Source organism: Corvus hawaiiensis, chromosome 30 (assembly GCF_020740725.1).
Source record: "Corvus hawaiiensis isolate bCorHaw1 chromosome 30, bCorHaw1.pri.cur, whole genome shotgun sequence".
Lineage (NCBI taxonomy): Eukaryota > Metazoa > Chordata > Aves > Passeriformes > Corvidae > Corvus > Corvus hawaiiensis.
The window spans coordinates 10,881,470-10,891,474 of record NC_063242.1 but is presented as its reverse complement, the minus strand read 5'-3'; the positions used below and the strand labels follow the sequence as shown (position 1 = coordinate 10,891,474).

At 34.7% G+C, this 10,005-nt stretch overlaps 1 long non-coding RNA gene across 1 annotated transcript; it reads right to left on the bottom strand.

Moving 5' to 3' along the window:
- Positions 1-4,777: 4,777 nt before the first annotated feature.
- LOC125318619 lies at positions 4,778-7,195 on the bottom strand. Its single transcript, XR_007200453.1, has 3 exons — positions 7,105-7,195; positions 6,556-6,713; positions 4,778-5,005 (listed from the first exon to the last, which is right to left on the bottom strand). It is a non-coding gene; the product is annotated as an uncharacterized LOC125318619 (long non-coding RNA).
- Between the last annotated feature and the right edge of the window lie 2,810 nt (positions 7,196-10,005).

Here is a 10,005-nt window from a genome sequence, read left to right as displayed (position 1 = left end):
AATGAAATACATTGCTTTGCCTCAGAGATGGCATGGTTCAGCTTCATCCAATTATACAGGAGGTTCTACTGATAATCTTTCTGTCTTTGGACTTTGGTGATGAATGCTTTTTTGTACTTCAATGCATAAACAAAAAAATTTTTAAAACCCCAAACAAATAAAATAGCTGAATAATTGTCCTACTTATGCAGAGTGAGGGTCCAAGTGACTTACTTGAAAATTATATCAGAGATGGCACTCTGAAAAAAATCCATCCTTTCTCTGGCTGCTCGTTCACAACCAAATTTCTCCTGAATTTTCTTTCTTTCAAATATTTGTGCTTTTTTAAAGCACAAATTAACTAGCACATTCAAAAAATTTTTATGGTATTAAATCCTACAAAAAGTGGGTAACTTTTCTTAAAAAAATCAGAATGCTCTAAACAGAGTTATATCAGTTAGCCAAAGTCACCTCAAAACACCTGTCTATTTTCATTTAATAAATATTCCATGAGTTTTCTTCTTCATCCAGGTATTGTGCAGTGATGTACCAGAATAGCACAGTATGTGCCAATAGCAAGAGTTTGTGCTAAGTGCTACCTTTCTTAGTATTTTTAACAGCCTTAAACAAGATTCTCCAAGTAATGTCTGTGTAACTAAAATCAAAAAGAACGCTCGATAAATTTAAAGATACTAAATCAGGCAAATACATTTACAAAGAACTGAAGCCAGTGGGTTGGCTCTTTTTGTATGAGACGTCTGAATTATGTTGACAATCTAATAATGTGCCTGAGTAGCTAAAGGCTGATACAGGCCTGCAGGAGCCAGTAATGTGGCTGTAACATCTTATAACATTAAGGACATCATGGAGATAAATGAGACTAATGTAGTCTGACAATGAACATCTCCCTTGGTTTGAAAAATAAGATAACTATAAAAATAAATATTGTGCATTTACCATTTATATCTAGAATCCTGCATGCAATTTATACATATTGCTGTATGTAATTTATTGAGCTAAATATTACAGCAAGATATTCATGGTGTCTTTACAAACCAAAAAATATAATTAGCAGAGATGGAAAGCACCATTTTCTCATGTTATCCAACCATAGCTATTACTTCAAGCAAAATCATAAAAGTGACATTATACAGCAGAAGTAATGAAGTGTGGGTGGAAAATCAGCTGAGTTGACATGCAAAATGAGACACTTCAGGACTTTCTGTGCTTGTAAATGAAATGCAGTCAAAATATTGCTCTATGTGGAATCTCATAAAGAAAGTGAAAAACTTATTTTATCCAATTTGGGCTGTAACATTTATTAAACTAGAACAATTATTAAGTATTGTCAATTTTTTCCTTTCTCTCATCAGTAGAGGAGTTTAATTCCCACAAAATATTTGCTGCAAATAACTCACAGATTTCTTTATGATATGACAATTTTTTTTATTATGATTTCCACCAACAACTCATATAACTTACATTTTGTCAAGATTTTGGATGAATGCTAGAAAGTATCTAGTAAGTTAGAGATTATTTACATTGTGTCATTTATCCCCTTAAATATAATACCACATGTCATATGATTATATTGGTTTTCAGAACATCATGCCAGCTACTGTGCTAATATGCCTCATTAGCAAAAGTAACAGGAAGGAGACATTAATTAAAGAAGTAAAAAATACAGAAGCAGAGCTTGACACCTGTTTAGGAGAAACAATCCTGAACACACACCATTCCAGAAGCATAGAAGTGCTGAGGCTAGAAAGTAACTTCAGGGATCATCTAGTCCAACCCACCTGTTCAGAATAAGGTCATTTATCCACAGGAGCCTGCTCAGGGTCCATGCCCAGTTGGGCTGTGAATATATCTTAGGATGGAGACTCCACAACCTCTCAAGTCCTCCAGTGTTTGACCACCATCACAGTAAAAAAGGTTGGGTTTGGGGTTTTTTTCTTCTTATGTTTAAACAAAATTTCCTGTATTTAAGAACCTGTCTGTTGCCTCTCATCCTGTAAATGGATACCACTAGAAGAGCCTGGCCCATTTTCTTTAGTCCCTGTAAGCTCCAATGATAACATGGTTGTTTACATACTTACATTCTTCATATTTCAGCAGCAACCAAGCTGGGGCACAAAGATGGATCAGGAAAACAGGGGGGGAAACAGAAGCTTAATTATTCAGATTAAAAAAGAATAGTGGGAGTCAAATACTGCCTGAAGTTAAACAGCCCCTTGTTTTCTTATTAGCATTTTTACCCTGAAACATCTTTAGAAATGTGACAGTCTAAGGAAGAAAAAACTCCTATGTTTCCTTTTCCATTAGTTACAGTTGCATATTGTATTGTTTTAATAGCTGTCCCAATGAAGGCAGTGAGTACCAGGCCTTGATCAACCCATGTGGAAAGTCAGCTTCCTAGTACCTAACACTGCACTCTAAATGATTTCCATTGGGTGCGCTAATACACAAATTACATTTTAAAAGTGTGCGTGTGTGTGTGTGTAATTACTAACACATGCAATAGTAGAGTCGGTATGGCACTCAGGAGGTGCTTATATTTGCTCTTCTTGCAAAAAATATAAGATCATTGGGCCAAAATGAATGTTAAGAAAAGAAATAATGAGATAGGTAGCACTGGGAAGACGGTTATTTCTGCTGAAGTTTGTAGTTGTCTTACATATCATGTTTTATTGCTATAGAATAAAAGAGAGAAAGAAAACAATAAAGAAGGCATAACACCATAGAAAGAGCCATCAACAAAGAACAAGACTGGCAAAACTGTATGAACCCTATCAGTGTGATGGGGAAGTATAAGCAGGATATAGTCCTGACTAGTCAGCTAAGGAAAAGGGAATTACATACTGTTATACCAACATGTTCCTTTCCCAGCAGCCTGAGAAGAAAAGCGATAAATGAAGACTATTTCATTGTGTTTAAAAGAAAGTAGCAGAATTTCTAGTAAAAGAAATGCAGTTTGCTTGCCTGAATAGAAGACTTAAAAAAAAAAGTTATCATATCTTCCTTCCATAATTGAGTCAGATTGTATTTCTTGTTCCAGTACTGAACTGTACAACATAAAGATACGTGTTCATCACTTCTGTGATGAAGCATTGTACCCAAATTTAGGCTGTTCTAGGATATAAGCTCCTAGTAGAAGTTTATGTTACTATTTAAAATACATGACCCTGAATTTTGTACTACTAAACTTTCACTCCATCTTTTTTATATTTTAAATAATTTCTGTTTCATCAATTATCACAAAATATGTATCTCCAATTACATTTTTAGCACATTGTTAGCACACAAATATTTTAGGCATCTATCTCACTGATATTTAAAATATTGACAATTTTCTTGTTAAACACAGATTGCTTTGAAACTGCATGTAATCTTTCTGCCTCTTGGTTATTTCCTTTTCTAGCACATCCCAGAAGCACTGACGTTTTTTTCTAAAACCAGTTCCCCCATCCTTTCTCTAATGCTTTCACTAAATCAGAGCTTCTACAGTTTCCCTTGTGACACCCTCTTCTTTGAATCTATGCAAATTTGGAGAGAAAATTCCCCTCCAATCACATTCAGCACTTTTTTTACTACTAACATTTCTGCTGGAATATGTATCTGTAGAAGATGAAGTCTACCATAATAGGAGAGCTCTCAGGGCTATTAGTATTTCTCATAATATTTCAGTTTTCTGTCACAAAGAGGAGTTTATAGAATATTTTTTCAACTATACTTCTTTACTATTCTTCCCTAAAGAGATTTAAAACTGCCTTCTGTTTTATTCATGCTAAGTGCTTGGTTTTTATTAATGTCTAAATGTCAGAGAATCCTAGCCCTTTTACCTTCACTTCTGTCTTATCTGAAAGGATATATATGGATACTCTATTTCATTCCTGTTTTTGTTGGGTTTTGGGGTTTTTTGGGGGTTTTGGTTTGGTTGGGGTTTTTTTGTATTTTTTTTTTCTTCTATTTATATGTTACCCCCTTAAATATCTGATGTGACATTTACAGCTTTTAATTCAGATTTCAACATTTTGTAGTCTTGGGACACAGACAGAAGAGATAATTTAGATGTTGTTCCCTTTTCCCAGGTGACTGAGATCTTAAGCCACTAAAGTCTTAAATTCCCTGCCCACACCTCCCTCTTTAGCTATGCTTTGGTTAAAGTCTGATTAGTTGATAGCTTTGAATGGATCTTGCAAGTTTGTAAGGCACAGTGTTCTGGTAAATATATCAGGGCAATTGTTTTACAGGATTAAAAGTTAGTGCCCTGAAAGGTGAGGAATATTTCTGATTCTGATTCTTCCCAAAGTTAATTAATAAATGAGAACATGACCACAGATAGAGGATAACCTACCTTTCAATCCACTTTATTGTTTTTTTTGGTAGACCTCAAATTTTATTGGGGCGCAGTGGATACCTTGACAAAGATCATGTATTAAGAGCTCTTACCAAAATCTGTGTCCTAAAAAAATTTGAGCTGTTATGCAATATCTCTAAGCCATACAGTTTTCAAACACATTGTGTAAGGAAAATGGCAATTTTAGTTGCAGCATTACATTAGTTTCAAATGTACGTAATGGCAGTATCTTGCCTTTCTACAAGCAGTTAGTTCCTTCTGTGTACACAAAATAACATTCAAGTAGCTTTGATAGAGGGCTATAATGATCAAGAAAAATATATTATTTAGATTATTACATGACTAAAATTATTTTGATATCATTAATAGTGACACAGTGTTCTGAAAGAAAGCACACCGTAGTGTACTTCAGAAAATAAACCAGGCCTACTTTTTTTTTCTTGATTATTTAGGGGCTTTATTTCCATATATTTGTACATTGATAAAGCTTAGTATAGATTTCTTAACTGAAAATTACAATACAGTCAGGTACAGATGCAGAGAGCTTAAAATCTTCCTATTTTAAATCTTCGTATTTTTTCCTTTCCCACCCCACACCTCATGCTGGAATTATGCCTTCAGAAGAATCCAGTCTTGAGAAGATGGGATTTACTTGGACGTCAGAACCTTGAAAACAGAAACATGGTAGACTTTCAGTTGTTTCTCTGTGAAGTAAATAAAACTGGTTGCAAACAATAAAATGCTTTAATGAAGCAACAGCTCACATAAGCAAACTTTATTCTATTATTTAAAAAAGGCAAATTTCTTATTTTTCAATATGCTATGAAAATATTTTCTCTGAAAGCTGTGCATGAGAGGCAATATCACTTGCGATGATGGACTACTTTACTCAGAGGATGGTAAACACCGAACAGGTTGCCCAGAGAAGCTGTGGATGCCCCATCCCCAGAAGTTTTCCTGGCCATGGTTAATGGGGCCCCCAGGAACCTGACCTAGTGGGTGACACTACCCATGACAGAGGGATAACTGGATGATCTTTAAGGTGCTTTCTAATCTAAACAATTCTATGATTCTATGATTTAATGAAATCAAAAGAATATGGGGCAGAAAAAATTCACATTCACTCCACTCTCTTCTAGGCTGGTATCTCCTAATTTGTTATCTTTCAGTCCTATGGCAGCTACTTACTTAATCATTATTTATTCTTTCTATTGTGTGTCATGAGAGTTCTAATTTTGTTTTGTGACTAGTCAATCATAGGGACATAGATGTTAATAATTCTTAAGAAATTAAGACTGAAAATATGAGCAAAAGCAATTCAGGACAGCATTGTTACCACAGTTTTGAAGGGATCTCAGGGTTAAGTTAAAAAATAAAAAACAATAAAACATATTGTTGCATTATAGCTGACTGAGTTTTGCAGACCAGTGGAATTATTAATGCAACATGTTGGTGCATGAAAAAACAAAGAAATATGACAGATAATTCAGTAACAAACTATCTGTTAATATATACCACTGTATTCATAAATTTTAATAGAGCTATTTATCACAGCAAGAACTGTTAAGGAATTCTGCAGGCTTTCTGCCACTATGGTAAGATGAATGATGAATCTGATGCAATGCAGGGTTTTTTAATAATTTATTGGATCATGAGTTATGGTTTTATTCAATTGAGTATTATTAGATGGGTTTGCCCCAGGCAGTGAGCATGGTATATGAAAAAGAAAAATAGATTAAGCAAACACTTGATGAGTTTAATCATTTCAAACAGGGCAGAGGATAAAGGCACTGACAGATTTGTCATTAATTCAGCAGATGTTTTTACCTCCACACAACATAATCACAAGATGGGAGTTGTCAGTGAAGCCCTGAAAGTGTGATGATAATAATGAATAGTCTGCATAATCTATTATTTTCACGCAATTGATTTATTTTCTCCATGAAAGACAACAAGGGATGGAACAGAGGGTAGAAGGTCTTTTCAAGAATGGTAGCATAAGAATATTTTTCTTCATCCCAAATCCTTATATCTATTTTTGATTAAATAGTGCCATTCTGCATAATGATAGCTGGTGGTGATTTTTCCTGATAGAAAATGGAATGAATCACCATTGCTGCACTTTGTCCACATTCTAATGATGCCTTCACCCCAGAGACTATCCATCAAATTTTTATCAGGAACCATTATCGCTGACTTCCCACTCAAAGCCTTACCTGTAAGATGCAACCAAGTCCATTTATCTGTAACAAATATTAAGCTTCTTTGAGAACAAACCAGGGACCTGAACTGTAGTAGAATAAGATGTATGCCTTCTGTGCTGTTCAAATAAGTGTAGGCAGAGGTCAAAGTGGTAAAAGACTGATCTTGAAACCTGTGAATAGTAGATTTGTTAATCACTTTATTATTATGTGTATGACACTTGACTTATCATAGAACTGCTTTTTCAATGTCAAGTGAAAGAGCCGTAAGTGTCTCCATTACATAATTTTCTGTTTTTCTTGATCATGGCCCCAGTCATAGAAATGCTGAGCATTTTCATCAATTTCATTTGTAGCTATGATTACTCAACACTTAATATTTTTTTAAAATATGTATCTGAAACTGCTTTTCTAGAAAGAAACAAATATGCCGTTCATGAAACAACACTTTGCCTTTCACAGTTACTCTGTGAAAGGGCTACATAGGAAGTGTTTGATGAAGCCCAAGTTAATATTAAATTCTCCTAGGCAATGCCTTGATACCAAAACTGCAAATTACCCTACCTTTTTTTCTTGGTTTCCTGTGGGAACTTCCAACAGCAGTGTTAATGCATCTGACATTTCCTAAATAGTGATTCATTCCACGGCTTTCAACAAGGCATCCAGACCCCCTGAGTAGATCACAGAAATAGAAATTCTGTGGACCAGGATGTAGGAACTGAGTCATATTTACAACAGGGTGAAAAAAGTCAGATCCTTTCTATGGCCAAAAAAAATATACTTCTTTTTCTTTTAAGGACTTTCACTGATGAAATTCCAGTACTGATTAAGTGCTTTGTTCATAAGCAAAGAGGAGCAGGAGGTTTTTATTAGGCTACCCAGGGTTAACCTTTCTGTATGTTTGATATTCTGCAGGTAAACAGCAGATATGACCATTCCAAAAGATAGCTTTTCTATGAGTGATGTTTGTAGCCTATGAGGTAGGAATATTTTTGCTTTCAAATTTTTCTTTATTGAATGTTTTAGTTTGTCTCTCTTTTCAGAATGGTCAAAGAAATATAAAAATACTAACTAATTTCATCTCCCTCTCTCATCAGAGTAGGTGATAGCTTGGATATATCCGTGATGTAGCATTTAAGTCTCTGAGTCGTTAAACTACAGTCTGCCTTTCTTTCTCAAGCGCTGTAATAAAAATGGCAAGGAATTTGCAGACAGAAGATAAGTGAGTCACAGCAAAAGACAACGTCACTGTGTTATCCAGTCAGAATGGATGTAAGATTTCCATACTCTTAACCTCAGAATTGTTAATGAACATTTCAAGAGCAGGTTAGCTACTTAATGACTCTATAGATCACATCAGTCATTCCACATCAATGGCAGCTGCTGCAAGTCTGACTGACTATTAAGAAAAGAACCATACCTGCCATAGTAAGAAAAAAATGTCAGTATTTGCCTGGAATAAAGTAGCTCTGGGGATAGATGTATACTTTTAACCTGATGGAGAATAAATCTTAATAACTATGACAACAGTAACAACAACAATGGTATTAATAGCCATGACTACGTATAAATGTTTTATTCAGAAATTAAAACTTTTCTTATTTTCTCTCCTTATGTTTCCTTTTCTGCTTTTATTTTCCTTTAAAAGAGTGTTTCCAGAATAACTCTTTCATATCAGTATAAATATCTGCTCATTTTTTTAAACATTTGATGATATTTTAATTTTGTAAGACACCATGTAAGCATTAGTCTTTAATCTGTTACCTTTTCCTGTGAATATGTTATTTTAAATATTTTTTTTTGGCTAAAGGAGGAGGGAGGGGAAAAGTACAAAAATGCCTGGAGCTAGTAAATGGGAGAGTTAAGATAGAATGCAGTGTGGCAGCTTAAGTTTGCTGCTACTGTGCATACAATGTAAAATGGTCATTAATGTTATTCGGTAAGAAGACTTGCATAAAACAATTAAATGAACCCTAAGGATACCTGTCAAACTGTCATATACTCACAAGCAATGAAGTCACCAAGTAAAGCTGTCAGTCAGAGTCTGACATTCTGAAATCCTTCAAAAAGTGTTAAGCATTCAAAACTCTGCTAGTAATAAATCTGGCAACAGTAAGATAAGCTGGCCTGCCACAGCCTCAGGGTTCTTTTGCAAATGACACTGCGATATGACTCAGTACCCTTACGTTTGAAAGAATGTAGTTCATTTTTTTTGTTTGTTCAAGGAAGAATCAAAGACATGCTTTACTCTTCCCTGCAGCAAGCATGCTTATTTTCCAATTTGTAAATAAAGTGAATATTGGCTTTTGGTGAACTGCAGTGCATATTGACCAGTCTGTGTAAATCAACTTAGGGGACACGTAAGATGTGGTAATTTACATCAGATAAAGATTTATCTGACACTTTCCTTTTTTTCTCTTTTCTGAACAAATAAATGTAAAAACACTAACAGCTATATGCGACAGTTTAGCCATTGATGCTGGAAGCTTAATTTCAGTAAACCAAGTCCTCACTGGAATTAAGGTCACTTGTAGTAATTACTTTAAACAGAGAGCTTGTAATAATCAGAAAATGGTCATTGCCTAATCTAGCATATTATCACTGTCATCTCCAAAGTGCCTATTAACAGTAGTATCTTTGTGCCAACTGTGCAAATTAGAATCATTAAATGCACACAAAACACTTCTTGCTCTATATTCTTCCTCTAAGTAGAGTTTAAATTTTTCTATTTCCACCTTTGCTTTCATATCTTTCTTCTTTCTTATTCCTTCCTTTTTTCTTTTCACTTTCTCTTTTTTCCTTGTCTTCTTTTTTCTTTTTTCCTTTTTCCTTCCTTCTTTCATTTTCTCCTTTTTTTTCATTCTTTCTTTGGTTCTCTTCCTATCCGTTTGTTTTTTTGTTTGTTCTTTATCCTTCTCCATTTTTCTCTCCTTTCATTTTGCCTTCTACTTCCTTCTTGTCTTCATCCCAGCTCTTCTTTTGTCATATACTAGATTTGTTAATTTTGAAATGCTCTTAGAAGAAATGTGTTGCAAACTATGCCTTGGTGGAGAAGCTTGTAGGAGACAAAAGTCCAGGGTTAACTCATGTCAAGACACTTGGTCTCATCTGACTTTGTAAATCTAAAAGATAAAAGATGAATGTCTGATTCAGGACCAGTCACCTGACTCCTTTTGTAGTCACTGAGGGAAAGAAACATCTATAGAGTTTCAGTCAACTCCTCTTAATCAGGTTGTCCGATCTGGGTGAAATAACATCTCTGGAAGATGTCTCTTTCTTTCTGCTGTGTCTGAAAAAGACTTGGATAAGTAGTATAGACTCAACTTTCTATATATAATGCCCAATGTATATACCCAATCTGAAGTTGGGTAATTTTAAACGCACCTTTTGTAACTCCTTTGTGTTCAATGGGTTGGGAAATGAATTAAAACCTTGTTCCCTTCCCATCTTTAGGCTGATATTTTT